We start from the raw sequence: 15,659 nt of genomic DNA, 5'->3' as shown, positions 1-15,659 counted from the left end.
CCTACACCTGATCACCTGATCCAGCAGGCAGACAGCCAACACATCAGTGCATGTTTTCTTTTCTTTTGAAGTATCCCCGGAGACTGGAAGGCAATCCTCTGATGAAAAACTCTCTGAGAAGCCAAATGCTCATCTCACTGTACCATTGATTTTCAACTGTATAGTCAAGAGTGGTTGCAGCGTAAACCCCAACATAAAAACCTAATTGGACAGTGTTATCAGAGACTGAAGGATAAATTGGATGGCTAATATAATTGGCTTATTTTAGCTCATATTGATGTTGGTGATTTCTCGAAGTCTGTTTGAAGCTCCTTAACAAGACACTGGAAACAAAACAAGATATGTTTGAAGTAATCCAGTTAGTGTTAGAATTGCATTTAGTTGTCTATTAGCTCATACATTGATTTTATAACACTGAAATATTGATATCAGGCTCACAAATCCAGTATTGACCTCGCGAAGACTTGCTAGAAAGCAATATCTGTTTGGCCCAACCCCTCTGAATTAATAACCGACTCTGTGTTCATGGAAAGAAGCAAAAGCCATGTATGATTCTGCAGCTACAGGAGTTGCTTCAGTAATAACCACCGGCTTGGATTGGCCTTGGAGGACAAGTCCCATCAACAAACAACAAAAACCATTCAGTTATTTCAGACCTTATTTGTAAATCACTTTTCATACGATGATATTGTAACACAATGTGCTGTACATAAAAACAATAGAAATATAATAAATTATAAGTATAAAAAATTTATAAAATAATAAATTAATTATAATAAAAATAACAATATACAAAATACCGGTTCAACGTTGCCATTGCTGAGGCGGCTGTCCGGAGCTGGAGTCGCAAGGTTGCTGGTGCCAGTCGTGGCGGTAATCCCTGAACCTGCTGGTGGACACCAGAGGTGAAGGGTGCCGTCAAGCTGAAGAAGGAGTCCTACAGGTCGTGGCTGGCTTGTGGGACTCCGGAGGCAGCTGACAGGTACCAGCAGACCAAGCGAATTGTGGCCCGGGCGGTTGGCGAGGCGAAAACTCGGGCGTGGGAGAGGTTTGGTGAGGCCATGGAGGAAGACTTTCAGTCGGCCTCGAAGAGGTTCTGGCAAACTGTCCGACGGCTTAGGAAGGGGAAGTGGCCCTTTGTTCGCACTGTTTACAGTGTGGATGGGGAGCTGCTAACCTCGACTGAGAGTATAGTCGGGCGGTGGAAGGAATACTTCGAGGATCTCCTCAATTCCACCAACATGCATTCCGAGGAGGAACCGGAGCCGGGGGATTTGGTGGTGGGCTCGTTCATCACTGGGGCCGAGGTCCCGGAGACAGTCAAACAGCTCCGAAGCGGCAGGGCCCCGGGGGTGGATGAGATCCGTCCTGAGTTCCTCAAGGCTCTGGATGTTGTAGGGCTGTCCTGGTTGACATGCCTCTGCAGCGTTGCATGGACATCGGGGACGGTGCCTCTGGAGTGGCAGACGAGCGTGGTGGTCGCCCTTTTCAAGAAGGGGGACCAGAGGGTGTGTTCCAACTATAGGGGGATCACACTCCTCAGCCTCCCTGGGAAAGTCTACTCTAGGGTGCTGGAGAGGAGAGTCCGGCTGTTGGTTGAACCTCGGATACAGGAGGAATAATGCGGTTTTCGTCCTGGCCGTGGAACACTGGACCAGCTCTACACCCTCGGGAGGGTGCTGGAGGGGGCATGGGAGTTTGCCCAACCAGTCCACATGTGCTTTGTGGACCTGAAGAAGGCTTACGACCATGTCCCCCGAGGTATCCTTTGGAGGGTGCTCCGGGAATATATGGGGTGGATGGCCTGTTGCTACGGGCCATTCAGTCTCTGTATTGTCGGAGCCAGAGTCTGGTTCGCATTGCCGGCAGTAAGTCGAATTCGTTCCCGGTGGGGGTTGGACTCCGCCAGGGCTGCCCTTTGTCACCGGTTCTGTTCATAACTTTAATGGACAGAATTTCTAGGCGCAGCCAAATGGTGGGGGGTTTCCGGTTCGGTGGCCTTGGGATTTCGTCTCTGCTCTTTGCAGATGATGTTGTCCTATTGGCTCCATCGAGCGGTGACCTCCAGCTCGCGCTGGGACGGCTTGCAGCTGAGTGTGAAGCAGCGGGGATGGGGATCAGCACATCCAAGTCTGAGGCCATGGTGCTCAGTCGGAAAAGGGTGGCCTGCCCTTTCCGGGTCAGAGGGGAGTCTTTGCCCCAGGCGGAGGAGTTCAAGTGTCTCGGGGTCTTGTTCACGAGTGAGGGAAAAAGGGAGCGGGAGATTGACGGACGGATCGGGGCGGTGTCTGCAGTGATGCGGCCGCTGTACCGGTCTGTCGTGGTGAAGAGAGAGCTGAGCCAGAAGGCAAAGCTCTCAATTTACCGGTCAATCTACGTTCCGACCCTCACCTATGGTCACGAGCTGTGGGTAGTGACCGAAAGAACAAGATCGCGAATACAAGCGGCCGAAATGAGCTTTCTCCGCAGGGTGGCTGGGCTCAGCCTTAGAGATAGGGTCAGGAGCTCAGACATCCGGGAGAGGCTCAAAGTAGAGCCGCTGCTCCTCCGGATCGAGAGGAGCCAGATGAGCTGGTTCGGGCATCTGGTTAGGATGCCTCCCGGGCGTCTCCCTGGGGAGGTGTTTCGGGCATGTCCGACTGGGAGGAGGCCACGGGGAAGGCCCAGGACAAGCTGGCGAGACTATGTCTCTCAGCTGGCCTGGGAGCGCCTCGGTATCCTCCCAGAAGAGCTGGTGGAAGTGCCGGGGAGAGGAGTGTCTGAGCTTCCCTGCTGAGACTGCTGCCCCCGCGACCCGGACCCGGATAAGCGGAAAAAGATGGATGGATGGATGGAAAAATAACAATAATAGTTATAATAATTAGAATAATTTTAAAAAATAAATAAACCCCAAACCCAATCCCTAAAATCCCAAGGTTAAGAAAATTATATATGCAAAAATAATAATAAAAATAATAAAGAAAAATGAATAAATAAATGAAAATAAAAAAGAAGTTGCTGAAAAAACTGAGGAAACACTGTCCTGATATCTTAATAAGGAAACACTGGAGGAAAAATAAGATGTTACTATCCAATACAGGAGATTACACTCACCAAAATAAAATACATTACTAAGATAGTAATACAATAAAATATTAAACCAGTGAAAGAAACTAAGACGCTAAAATAAAAGTAAAAACAGCAAAGTATCATATATAAATAAAGAAATAAAATGAGAGGTTATCAGTAAAAAGTATAAGATCTAATTTATGAATAAATAAATGAAATAATCCACAATAAATTAAAATAACGAAATAATCCACAGTAAATTAAATAAATAATAGAAATTAACTGAACAAATAATATGTCTATAATAATTTAAAATAAGACAGTATATATGTAAAAAAAAAAGTGACTAAAATTTAATCTAGATAATAAATAAATAAATAAATAAATAAAAGAAATTGACTGAACAAATAATATGTGTCTATAATAATTTAAAATAAGACAGTATATATTTTAAAAAGTTACTACAATTTAATCTAGATAATGAATAAATAAATAAATGATTAAAGTAAGAAGGAATGAAACTATTATAAGAATAAGATTCAGTTAAAATCAAGACTAAAAAGGTAGGTCTTGAGTTTTGTTTGTGTAGTGGTTGTTTATTGGCTTCAATCAATCAATCAATCAATCAATCAATCAATCAATCAATCAATCAATCAATCAATCAATCAATCAATCAATCATTATTCGTATAGCACCAAATCACAACAAACGTTATCTCAGGACACTTTTACAAACATAGGAGGTCTAGACCACTCTATGTCAAATTATGAACAGAGACTCAGTCTGACCCCTCCTTAATCCATCATGAGCATTGCACATCGCAGCATTTAGCTAATTACAGTGACGAGGAAAAACTTCCTCTTAACAGGCAGAAACCTCAGGCAGAACCAGACTCATGTTAGACAGCCATCATGCCTCGACTGAGTTGGGTCTGGAAAGACAGATAGAGGGGAGTAAGAGAGAGAGGTGAAAGTCAAGCACTGTTCTACTCCACAAAATGGGAAATTCAAAGTGAATGGGATCTGACACAGATAAGTCCTACATCCTTTCTCCAGCATCTGATACCAGCACCATTCACTAAATCTACAGTTCGCTGGTAAAGCTGCAAGGCTAGGTGTTGATGTCTTCCCTTAAACTCAATAACAAGTAATTCCCCTGGTGCTCTCTTGGTGGCACTTTGTAACTGTTAAAGATGACGGATGCAAGGTGTTAACGTGAGTTCAGTTTCAGCAAAAAAACTGCTTTGAAGACGGAACTATTTTTAGCCAGGTCAAAATAAATCAATGCTGACTTTACAGCAGATGCAAATCACTGCTTAGCATGTTAGTCACCTGCTTTGTTGATCCGTTCACCTCCATGAAAACGATCCCATTTTACAGAGCTTCACAACAAAATCTCTTCCAAAGTCTTTACCTCTATTGTTACTTTTCACTTAATTCACCCACTTAAACTGAGCTCAAGAAGACAGAGTGGAAGATTCCGGAGAATCTAATTGCAGAGATGCAGAACTGGCTATGTTTAATCATGTTATTGTTGGTGACATTCATCTAAAAGAATGTGTTTGTGCTGCCTTAGAATAAGCTCGTTTTTTTCAGTCTTATCTGCTGAGTCTCCCATGATGCACTGCCTTGTTCCCACAGTAACCACAAATGGACAAACAAAACACGGACTCAAGCATGGGCCTTAGACATTTGTCTCAAGTTCTGCCAGTTTCTCAGGCACCAGGATCTACTTCAGAGAGGTCACTGATGATATACACATTAAGCTAAGTTGGTTGAAATCTGCAGACACAAATGCTACATGCTGGCCTTTTAAAAAACACAATATATAGCCAATATTGTGATCTGAAGACTGTCAGTTGGATGACAGCACTCATAAGAACCTTTGATCTGTTTTTCAGTAACATACTCACACACTCTCCTGTCAATCTCGATGCCGCTTTGCTTACCACCGTAACATTTTCTCAGACTGTTAGCATTTTTAAGACAGCCTTATGGAGCTTGCAATCTCCCAACAACATAGTTTTTGGCTGCTGTCTTTGCAACACTCATTACCACTGTCCTCACAACAGCATCATGACTCCACCTCATTGATGAATAACTCTGCCGACTCATCAGCCACTTTGTCCTTGAAGATTACTGTGTCACTCCATCTTTCATCCCCCTGGGGCCGAGGTTGTAAGTGACAGCTGGCCTCACCTGTAAAGTGAGTGTCCCTCTCATGACTAAGTGGCACTGTCCACTGTTATGAACGAGTATTGGCATTCATAAGTTCAAACTCAGAGTATATAACGTAAGCCCATATTTTTGGATGTAATTCAAGGGGGAAAAAAAACTCTAGTCTTCATACTCAGGTCAATATGGTGCTATTTTAACTGTCTCTGACAAAACTGCACTAACCAGGGCCCGTATGCACGTCCAGCCATTAGCGATGAAAACGGGCCATATATTTAGGGGTCGAACGAATCCTTAGGAAAAGTATGACGATGTTGAAATATACAGCAAATTTAGATTTAAGAGACGCGACATCATTCTTAGGTAACCTACCAGCAATACCATGAAGTGAATCCTTCCCTAACAATTCCGTTAACAAGTCCTCATTCATCATCCTATTTCTTAGGTCTTCTACTGTGCGCTCAGAAACTCCACACGCATTGACCCATTTCAAGATCTTAAGCCAAACTTTCCCTTATTCTTGTTTGTTATCTTTGACAATTGACTTGCTGATAATAGCTGTTTGTTCATTCTATATTCTTGTAATAAAATGTCAATTTCTTCTTCCGCTGAAAACTTGTTTTTTCCTTGATCTTCTCTCAGTCACACCGGAACTGCAGTGTGCAGCTCAACTCTCTTCTCTCTTGTGCAGCTAGGATCTAGGCAAACACAAGTATTGGATCAGGACTCTGTATCCATTTATTTTTCAATTCTTTAAATTATCATTATTTTATATTATTTTTATGTATTACCTATGTTTTGATATTCTGTTGCTCCGTCAGCTAATGAGATGTCCAACACACTGACAGACCACCACATGATCCATCAGTGTTTCCATTCACAACACTGCGTCCTACATGCTACACTACATTACCCTCTTCAAAGGCTCTGTGCAGCATGCAGCAAATGCATCTCCCTGTCTATATATAGCAATCATTATTATGCAGTAATACCTTATGGATGAACATGAATAAAGCATTCCTTCTGAAGTACTTTTCTGTAAAGCTTTTGTCTGTTCCTGAACAATCGCTCTCTGTGATCTGATACATACTATACCATGTCTACAAGCACTCAGACCATAATGCATTCCAGCCTAGACTGTCACAAAGATGAATTCACTCTTGCCCTGAGGGGTTTTATTCTGTATGCCATGCTACTGCTGACATTTTGTCTACTTCCCTGGCTCCTCACATATGTTGTTGGCCTCGCATAGTGAGGAGATTCCTGAGAGGATTAATTTGCACGTTGTTCTAATGAGGAGTTGGACAGGCATATCTGCCCTGTCCCTGCTCCTCTGGGGATATAGGCATCAAAACAGGATGTGTTACGTTATATGTGTGCTGGTAGAGAACATGGGTGAGAGAGATACGAGAAAACATAAACATTGAGGAATCACTTTAAGGACATAAATCATTCCATCAGTGTTTAAGATTAAGTTTAAGATGAGTTTATGAACACTGTTATTAAAGGGCATGGTTTACACTGACATGTTAACATCTGATTTATGGATTAGGATGTTGGATCAGTGCTCCAAAACTTAAAGATACATAATTTTTTAATAAAGCTGATTTAATGCCGCTATTTTCACGCTACAACAGTTAATCTCTCATCCTGACATGCTTCTTCAATCTGGTGTTACAATCTAACATAAACAATGTCCCATTTACTCCACAGGGGGGCAGCAGATTGACTCCGACACTGCTGCTCTCTCTCTCCAGGCAGACTGTGAGGTGTTCAGATCCAGCTTGTTTCAATTCGGGGGACATTCAGGAGCAGAGTTGCTGGACTCGAACAGACACCAGACACTTTGATTGAAAATGACAGAAAAGCTGAGGGACGCTTTTTCTTCTGAACCTTCTCGTGTGGCCGTCTGACCTCCCAGAGTGAGTTGTGGATTAAGGATGTTTAGAGTGAAAATCACACACTTGCTACAACCTGAGGGCCTGAGGTTGAAGTCAAGGACACAAATGTGCAGTTAAGCGCCTTGCACTGAGGTCTGTGTTTATTTTAAAGATTAAATAATCCCTGAAGGTCACAAACTGGATGGAGAACACATTGCAATTTAATATATCCAATCTATATTCAGTGAGTGGTAGCACCTGTTTGAATCTGTTCTGGCAGATTGATTTTTAGAAACCATACATTCATTACATGTATGACCACTGGGACACAATCGGTTCCAACAGTACACTGTTTCCCATAAATCATCATCTGCAGCACAGTGACTTTAAGAACATGTTAAAATCAGACTGTGTTCAAGCCACTGTGTTGAGGCTTATGTTGATAAAGGCCGGAGACATCTGGCATCCAGACTGACAAACATTTGGGAGCCATCTTGCAAATTAGCTTTCATGCTACAAGTGGATCTAATTAGGTTTGGTGGTGTGAGATCAGATCAGGTGAATATGGCTGAATGGAGGATTGATACATAAAGTTCAGATCTTCTGCAGTACATTCAAAAGAGAAAGATATTACACAGTAATAGGATCAGGTCGGATGAGTCCTGTAGCCTTTCCTGACTTTACCTGAACTTTATTTTACTTGATTTTAACAGTTTTAAAAATGTTTATTTTAAAATAATTGTATTCCTTTAGAGTCCTTGTAGGGGAATTTTATGTCATTTAAAATATATTTTAATGCTTCCTCTTGCCTTGTACGATTTGATAACCTGATTGTTTTATTTTGCTGCCCATGTAAAGCTTTTGAAAGTGTTCTATAAATACAATCATTATCATTATTATTATTATTATTATTATTATTATTATTATTATTATTATTAATTAGTATAAATAATTATCCATTATTATTATTATCAGCATTATTATCATTGCTATTATTATGATTTAACATTTATTTCATTATTCTATTAGTATTATCATTATGAACTGTAGTAATCATTAGTATTTGCTAAATACTAATAATATTTTACCAGTTTTATTTTCAAAATATTTTTACATCAAGGTCATTTTTTATACTAGATTTGTGATATTATTTAAAAAATACCTATTGTAGCTGCCTGACCATTTCTTACTTTTCTGCAGGAACGCATTTCAATGAGGGTTTGTCAGCAGAGCTAGCACCACCGGCCTTTAGCCCTTCACACAGGTCAACATCCACATGCCTGTGCTGGTTACACATTTCTCTGATTAAGTTGTAACATACCAGATCAGCTGTTAGCAGCCCATAGCATGTTGATGCTAAATGATGCTAGGCCTGATGTTCCCTGCGAGCTGAGGAGAAGGAGGCAAGGACGACGTGCTGGTATTGAGGTGCAAGCTAAAAAAGACGACATCGACCTGTCCTTCCACCCACTGTTATGGGGAATGGAAGATCTATCTATGAAAAGGTGGACAAGCTAACCCAGAACAAGAGTATCATCATGCTAACAGAGCTAACACCGGAGCGAACGCCACATTGGAAATATTTCACCTGCTGTGGGCGGACAGGACACAGGAGAGCAAGACTGAACACACTGGGGAGGAAGGCCAGCTCAGTCCTGGACCCTGTGGAGGTGGTGGCTGACGGGAGAATTATGGCCAAGCTGTCGTCTTTGATGAACATTTTTTTTCTATATATTCTTGTTGAAATTCTTCTTTTTGTTTGCTGCTGTAACTCCATGAATTTCCCTGTTGTGGGACAAATAAAGGAGTATCTTATCTTATCTTATCTTTAATGAGACTAAGCCTGCATACAGTTTGTATCTTCATAATCTAGGTCAACATACTAACAAACCACAAGATTCCGGTGTCACCTAGCAAAAGTGACAACATTTATCGGTCGTCCAGTAGGACTGAAATCAATTTAAAGCTGTACTAGAAATACCAACCCAGTCACGCAGTCTGTTCAGTGGAGTGGCATGATCAATGGTGTCAAAGGTCAAGGTGCTGACTTGGCGAAATTCCCCAGATCTCAGTTCAATTCGAGCATCTTTGCAATGAGCTGGACGACCAAGTCTGATCCATGGAGGCCCCACCTCACAACTTGTCTGACTGAAAGGCTCTGCTGCTAACATCTTGGTACCAGATCCCACAGCACACTTTAAGAGGACAGGGCTGTTTTGGACTACAGCTGGCTACACAGTGTTACACAGGCGGTCATGTTATGGTTGATCTCTTGTCGTAGCAGATCCCAAATAACTCATCCCTGATCTCTGGTTACCTTACAAAAATACTCTCAATAGGAACATCACACTGTGTGTTATACAAATATCAAACAGGGTAAAAAGAGAACTTCTTTGGCTCAGTGCTCAGTAACAACAGATACTCTGAGGTATCATTATCTGGAGAGAAAGTTACTTTAGTGCATCTCTTGTTTAGACTGAAAGGTTCTGCTGAAACTCCATGCTTTCTGTGTCTTTTTTTCTTTAAATTGCTTACATTCCTCCCTCCGACAGAATCTGCACATGGCAACTACAATCTAACTATAGAAAGAGAGACAGTATATTTGGGTAAGGTACCTAAAACATGCGGTGAAGGTCAAAGAAAGATCTCACAAGCACACCACCCGGTTATGCAAGGATCTTGTGCAAACAGTCCAGAGAAATCTTTTGACACTAATCAAAGACATGTCCTTTACTGGGAGATATAGAGAGACACTGACACTGAAGCTCCTAATAGCCAAGACAGAACAATGAACACACAGAAAGAGATGGTGAAGAATAACAGAGACTATAAGGAGGGAACATGTTTCGCATTAATCCAAAAAATTCAAGTCGGCTGCAATTATGTAACAGCTGACACAATACTGTTTTTCTCTGTGTTTGGGGTTCTTAGGATGCTGTGTTGGCTCTGTATTTTTACTGTATTCATCCCAACTGTGTGTAACTGTAACATGATGGGAGAAAAATCCCCTATAAAGAGACACAGGCCTGTTTCACTCAATGTGTACTTAGTAGAGGCGGAAGGTTTGATCGCATACACGGTTTCAAAAGGCTGGAGGGTCACCTGATCCCCTGCGTGTGTGTGTGTGTGTGTGTGTGTGTGTGTGTGTGTGTGTGTGTGTGTGTGTGTGTGTGTGTGTGTGTGTGTGTGTGTGTGTGTGTGTGTGTGTGTGTGTGTGTGTGTGTGTGTGTGTGTGTGTGGTAGTTGGAGGGGGTGCTCAGGGCCTTGGGGCAACAGTATAATAGGTAACATCCCATCCCCGGGGTCAAACCTCTCCAGCCCTCTGACAAAGCGACCCGCCCAGACCATATTTAATTTCAAGGGGCCAATCTTTGAATTGACAGGTCCTGTACAGGTACGAAAGAGACTAAGGGAGAGGAGGGGTGTGCTCTTTTGATTTGCTTCTCCACTGTTTTCTCTTATAATATAATATCAGGGTGATATTGTGCATGGCAAAGTTTGTGAAGGGTTTAGCTCGGTGGGAGTTCACAGATCTGCTTTTAGACCTCCACGTCAAGACATAGTGACAGAATAAAACACGGTTACAAACAAATAAATGATTGGGTAGATGTGGTGTTTTGCATTAACTTTATAGTACACTACTTATAGCCTCGTAAGCCACAGCAGAAGTTCTTGCAGACATCCTCCTTTACTCATTTATTCTCTAACCACTTCAAAAGATTGGCCCGCGTTTACGGTCCTTAGATTGGAAATATGTTTCTAATCTGGATAAATGAAGTCATTTAGGATTCAAACATTAAAGTTTTATCACATCCATCAACAACACTAGTAATGAAAACTGTAGACATGTTGTAATACTCAAGTTAAATAAAATGTCTGTACCCATGTGAGGACGTGGCCCTTGAATAATTCAGGCAATTTACAACAAGGACATTTGATATATGGAAGAATTCCAAGTGGCTGACAGACAAAAATGTGATTCGTGACAGCAGACGTCTCTGTCAAACCCTGTTTTCCACGGGTTCAGTATATCAGCCTTCAGCACAAACTGTGAGGCACTGAATCATGGCCGCAGGGCATCAGTGATGGGAACCGAGCCAATATGGAGATATAGAGCCCTGTAGAGAATGAAGACTATATCTCAAACCTTTATTGTGGCAGCATGCCACACTGATGAAGATCCTGATCTCAGTGCCAGGGTTTTTACATCGCTCAACTCACAGGACTTTAAAGCACAGAGACCGATTCAATCTGCAGCCTGTTAGCTACAAATCCCACGATTCTTCACATAGTTAAATGTTAACCATTTTCCACATCATAGACTGATCGTCTCCTTGCTGGTGTACCGGTCAGTTTCTGCCACGGCATAGATTTTGCTGTACACTTAAAGGGATATTTCAATTTTGTTGAAGTGGGGTTGAATGAGTTTTATGTCACTAGTAATGTAGCAGCCACAATGGATGCCGCTCGGCATGGCTGCTGTCATGAGCAACTCAAGGGAGAAACAGCAGGCAAGCTAGGCTACAGTTTCTGCAGATGGGGCTGGTTCTGCAATGTAATAAAGCTAATTTTGAAACACTCCGATCCAATGCTCTACTGGGGATTTTTTCAGCACTTTACTTTGTCACCAGAAAGCCCATTCATTTTTGGACTATTTGCGGCCGCAACACAGACATGCTCTTCTGCCTGCAGTGCCGGTCCTCCCTGGAGTTTATCATTAAAAGGGCTGAGCTGAGCAGCATCCGTTGTGGTACAATTAACAATGACATAAAACTCATACAACTCCACTTTAAAAAAACTGGAATATCCCATTAACACTGGTTTAAAAATGCTTTTTGGTTTTTGTACACACACGTTTTGGTTTTAGTGAACACATGACCAAGATTGACTACCCTCGACGCAGTCGCAGCCACGTGGCAAGTAAAAGAAAGCAGCATAAGAAAGTGACTGACAACACAGATTCAATTTCTGTCTACTCTCTTACACTCTGACACTTTAGAGCAGAGCCACCACCTCCTCCTCGTGTCAATGTAGGTGTCAGTGTTTGCAAAGAAAGTGAATTGTGGCACAGCAATCAGGTAAGCAGAAATCTGTGTCTCAGTTACGACGTGTCTACCTGCTTGAAGCTGTGTTTGAACTGATGACGTGGTTTTCTTGAGTTCAAAACGATTGAACAAAGCATGCAGTAGCTGTGATTCATGGTTGAAGTAATGTTAATAGTGTAAATACTTTAACTCTTGATGTAATTGTAGCTCCGCTAAAAGTCAGATAATTCAATGATTAATGTTTTAGTTTCTCACAAACTCTTCACAATAAAGGGTCTCTTTTGTATTTTGTTGAAAAACCTTTACTCTAAAACAGCCATGTCTGGATCGGCATGTAGACGTCTGAAACTACAAACAGAGAAGTGCGGGAGAAATGAAAATTTACATCACACAGATTCAGTCAGAAGATACATCTTATGGTTGGTGGCCTATAAACGCCCCACGTGTAAAGGCTAGTCCTCGTCGCTGAGGTCGGCGACTCCCGACCGGTCAATCATTCACTGCATGTCTTCCCCCACTCTCTACTCTCCATATTTCCTGTCTCTCTTCTGCTGTCCTATCAATAAAGGCCAAAAAGCACAAAAATATAACTTTTATAAAAAAATAAAAAAAAGAAGATACACCTTATGACTTATGTAATGCTAATGTTATGTAATCGATCAGTCTATCTACCTATTTTTAACCATATTTCTGTCCTTCCAAGTTATGAGTCAGGAGTGTTGTTAAAACAATGAAACTTACTGTTTGTCGCATGGCAACTTGTGCTAATATGAAAAATATGAATGGCCTGATGTATCAATATTTTGATTTGAAACATACTCCGAGTTAAGCTGTTATGAATCGCCCATTGCTTTCCAGCTTTAAAAGCTCTACGGTATTATTTTTACTTTCTGTCAAAATATACTGAAACCAGCGTCCTCCAAACCAGGATAATAGCCAAAAATAAACGGTAATCTTTGGATAAGGACGGGTGGAAACAAAGTGCTTCTTACAAGACATAACAGGAGATTATCAAAACTGAAGAAAATCTAAGCTGACACCAATCGTTTATGTTTTATGATGGAAGTGATGCACTGTCCTGATGTGACACTTTGAACCATCAGTACAACATCCATCTGACAACTGTAGTAAATGAGATCTCATCTGTCAGCGGTCTGTCCTCACAGAGCGACACAACCTTCCACCAAACACAGACATACACAAATACACACACAGCACCCTCTGTAAACAAACACTAACCAGAGAGAATAGATCCCTCGATCATCATCACGCAGCTGTAAACACAGATGTGCTGAAAATCATGTCATGTAACAGGAACAGACATGGCTGTATAGGAAGTAAAGTGGGGTCTGAACAAATCAGCTGCTCGGGAGCTGGTGTCACTACTGAAACATAGAAAGCCTACATTTATCAAAAACAAAGAAGGATTCAGAGGAATACTGCTGAGGGATAAAAAACACTCTTAAAGGTTAAAACTTAACCAACATGACATCACAGAAATGTAGTGAAATTGTTGAAATGTTTCCGTTATATAAGAAACTGAGTCCAGTGCAGAAATGTTCCTCTACGACAAAGACAACACGACTATTGTCCCTCAGAGTAGGGGAGCCGTTCCCTGAAAGAATATCTGCCTAGTGGCCTTGGGCTAATCTAGGCTGTGTGGACTGGAGGTCAGAGGTCACATGCCTGGTTTTGGCTGGTGGTCTGAGCACAGATCCTTCAGATCTCTACTTCAAGTCAGGTGCTCAATAAGTTTGAGATAATATGAGAAAGAGCTTACTAAAAGAAAAAAAAAACTTTCAAGAGTGAATTGAATCAGATTAAGGTCAAGAGTTAACCACCCAACTATCATACATGCACACTGATATCGAGGTGGGTCTGATACTTAAAAAAAATTGAATTTTATTCAAATATAATCATGTTAAGACGACCCCTGACTTTAATTCAGCTAAAGTCAAATATTTCTATATTTACTTCCATCAGGGAAAGTTTCACACTTGAACAGAGCACTGGCAACACTGAGTGCAAGGGTGCTAATAGAGAGTAATCACAAGGTAAGTGCCTAATAAAGTGCTGCAATGTTCTACTTGTGCAGCACTGATAAAATTCTGAAAGCTAGAGTTCCCACAGCTCATGTAAACAACCGTGCACTTGCTAATTTCCAATAGGATTAATGTAACTGCGTTGAGGTCTAGTCTTAGCACCTTCTTTGGGAGTGCCATAATGATACGCATGATTTCTTTAATTTTTTTTTAAACTAATATTTCTCATTTTCGGGCACCGTTGTCCAAGTGGTTTGGGTGCAAGCCCCATGGTCATCACAGGAGTCACAGGTTTGACTACCGGGCCTCGACCATTTCCTGCACGTCTGTCCCCAGCTCTCTGCTCCCCACAGTTCCCGTCTTTCTTCAGCTGTCCTATCAAGTGGAGTCAAAAATGACCCAAAATATATCTTTTTTAAACAATTTGTTATTTTATTTTGTTAACAATGCTGTAGTGCAATGTGCAATGTACTTCCTCCAGCTGTAACAGGCATCGACAAAGAAAAAGTAAAACTGCTGCCAGCTCCAAAGAAAGGTAAACAAAGTGTGGAAGAAGCTATGGTTTAAAAATATATACAATTAATACTCCTTGGAGGAGGTCCCAATTTAAGATGATAATATAAGAATAAAAACTATCCATAAAATGTGGAGTATGGGACACATTTTCATACCCTTTTTTCAAAATAAAATGTGGACTACCTCCGATGGTGTTTTGTTGTGTCACAGTATTTTACCCAGAAGAAGGCGCTTCAAGTAGCAAACAACTGCTTTGCTGCGCAATGCATGCTGGGATGCCTAGTGATAGGACCAGACCGACGGTGCCACATTTTAACAACTTTATCGCTCATTACCAGATGTATTGATCAGGGGCAGTGAGTGCGTCCATATATTACATCTACGAATAAGTGAGTGAATGAGTATGAATGGGTGAATGTGACGAGTAGTGTGTAAAAGTGCTTTGACTAGACTAGAAAAGCGCTACATAAGTACAAGTCCATTTAATATTACAACTTAAGGGCTCGTGGCCTAGCGGTCTAAGCACCCCACTTGCTGAGGCTATAGTCCTCATCGCATGGGTCGCTGGTTCGATTCCAGGCCGCAAACATTTCCTGCATGTCTTTGCCAGCTCTCTCCCCCCGTTTCCTGTCTCTCTTCAGCTGTCCTATCAAATAAAGGCAAAAAGCCCAATAACATAACTTTAAAAAAAAAAAAAAAAAACATTTCAACTTTAATATTTCAGGTTTAACATTTACCATTTCAGGTTTAACATTTACCATTTCAGGTTTAACATTTACCATTTCAGGTTATCAACCATTTTCAGGTCATTTAAGGAGGCAGGTAAACAGATTATTAAGTTAAATTCCAATTTTTTAGAGCCTCCACTTGTCAGGGTTAATGGTAGCTATTTTGTGTGTAATATAGTTTTGTTATCATCCAAAAGGAGATTAAAGCTCCATATAATCTGCTTAT

Source organism: Notolabrus celidotus, chromosome 1 (genome assembly GCF_009762535.1).
Source record: "Notolabrus celidotus isolate fNotCel1 chromosome 1, fNotCel1.pri, whole genome shotgun sequence".
Taxonomy (NCBI): Eukaryota; Metazoa; Chordata; class Actinopteri; order Labriformes; family Labridae; genus Notolabrus; species Notolabrus celidotus.
The sequence above is the reverse complement of the archived record's forward strand: the minus strand, read 5'-3'. Positions refer to the sequence as shown.